This window comes from Theropithecus gelada, chromosome 9 (assembly GCF_003255815.1).
Source record: "Theropithecus gelada isolate Dixy chromosome 9, Tgel_1.0, whole genome shotgun sequence".
Taxonomy (NCBI): Eukaryota; Metazoa; Chordata; class Mammalia; order Primates; family Cercopithecidae; genus Theropithecus; species Theropithecus gelada.
The window spans coordinates 22,652,927-22,655,307 of record NC_037677.1 but is presented as its reverse complement, the minus strand read 5'-3'; positions in this window follow the sequence as shown (position 1 = coordinate 22,655,307).

Here is a 2,381-nt window from a genome sequence, read left to right as displayed (position 1 = left end):
CTAATTTTTTTTTTTTTTTTTTTGAGACAGAGTCTTGCTCTGTCGCCCAGGCTGGAGTGCAGTGGCGTGATCTCAGCTCACTGCAAGCTCTGCCTCCCGGGTTGGCGCCATTCTCCTGCCTCAGCCTCCCGAGTAGCTGGGACTACAGACACCTGCCACCACGCCGGGCTAAGTTTTTGTATTTTTAGTAGAGACGGGGTTTCACCGTGTTGGCCAGGATGGTCTCGATCTCCTGACCTCATGATCCGCCCGCCTCCGCCTCCCAAAGTGCTGGAATTACAGGCATGAGCCACTGCGCCCGGCCTTATTTTACAAGTTCTATTTTTAAATAAAAGCCTATTTTTTTGAGTTATGGAAGCAATGAGAAAGCAACCTAGACATGTAAACTTCTGGTTTTACACTCATGTGCATCAACTTAAAAAGGGCAGACTAAATGATTTGTGTTTATGGTTAGAGAATTGAGAAAGACTGGTGGCCTAAGACTGATCTGCTAGGTTTCAGATCAAAACGATCAATGGCTGTCTTCTGTGGGAATTGAGTGACAGCGTTGCTGCAGTTGTACCTGGGTTACCAGGCATGTCTAAATAGTAAAACCGGGGATTTCAAGAAATACTTTCTGAGCAACTGCTGTGGTTTTCTCTGGCATACAACCTTCTTCTGAATTCTTTCAATTCCATCTGGTTATATCTTTCTTTCCTCACCCAAATAGAAATTTTCTAAGTCTGTATTGACACCCCCTCCCTGAGTGCTATAGCAGAAAAAAGATTTTCAACTTTCAAATTTTTTAAAAGAACACTTTACAATTAATTTGTTTTTCTTACAATTTATTGTTAAGGAACTTCATTTCTTCATTTTTGTTAGAGTGACTGTCTTGTGATGTGTTTTATTAAATACATAAAATCAAAAAGCCAGTTGAGGCTGGGCACGGTAGCTCACACCTGTAATCCCTGCACTTTGGGAGCCCAAGGCGGGCAGATCACCTGAGATCAGGAGTTCGAGACCAGTCTGGCCAACATGGTGAAACCCCATCTCCACTAATAATACAAAAGTTAGCCGAGCTTGGTGGCAGGCGCCTGTAATCCCAGCTAATCGGGAGGCTGAGGTACGAGAATTGCTTGAACCCAGGAGACAGAGGTTGCAGTGAGCCGAGATTGCGCCACTGCACTCCAGCCTGGATGACAGAGTTAAACTGTCTCAAAAAAAAAAAGAAAAAAAAAAGCCAGTTCAGAGTTGGTGTGAGAAAGGATAATGTATCACTGAATTTTATTTCACTTATTTTTATTAAATTCTAGGGGGCAGGAGTCTTAGAGATTATAAAGTAGTAATCCTAATTGAAGATATTGCTAGAAACATCAAAGCAAATGCAAACATATTTTTATTGATTTCACGTAGACATTATTTCTCTGTAATCCACAGTCTGTGACTTCATTCCAGGGGCATAGCACGTTCTCAGTGCAAATGGGTTGAAACATTTTTGACAGCAGTTGTTATACCATTGCAATTGATCAGAGTTATTAAGATTGCATCTAAATGTAATTAAATAATACTTAAAGGAAATTTAGTCACTCAGTGTCATCCATTGAATTAAGTCATCTAAATTAAAATTATATTTGTTTTTATCATGTGAGCTTAGCGAATGGTAATTTTCAGAAGTCTGACTGAGTGAATTTCCTTACAAACTGACCTCCAAGCCTCTAGCCCCCAGGTCATCTGCTCTGGGAGGTGCCAGGATAAGGACCCCCAGTGTAATATCCACCTCCATTCCTGTTGAGCCAGCGTTCAAATTCTCCAGATGGAACCGTCTTTGCCGCCTTACAGAGTGGGTTCTCACTGGAACCTTTCCTAGCTTGAATTAGAGTTTGACTTTACCCTCAGAACCAAGCCTATGGAATTTCTTTCTCTACTGAAGAGGAAATAGGTTTCTAAGAAGGAGTAAATCAGGCAAGTCTTGAAATAAAACCTGTGGAGTTCCCCTCTTGTTTTGCTTGACTTGAAGACAAGTCCCTGTCGCATTTTTCCCTTTCACAGATCACAGATGATTAGTTTATAAAGGCCTAGTGCCGGCCAGGCATGGTGGCTCACGCCTGTAATCTCAGCACTTTTGGAGGCTAAGGCCAGTGGATCACCTCAGGTCGGGAGTTTGAGACCAGCCTGGCCAACATGACGAAACCCCATCTCTACTAAAAATACAAAAAAATTAGCCCAGTATGGTGGCACGTGCATGTAATCCCAGATACTAGGGGGGCTGAGGCAGGAGGATCGCTTGAACCTGGGAGGTGGAGGTTGCACTGAGCTGATATCGTGCCACTGCACTCCAGCCTGGGCAACAGAGTAAGGCTCTGTCTCAAAAAAAAAAAAAAAAAAAAAAAAAAAAAAAAAAA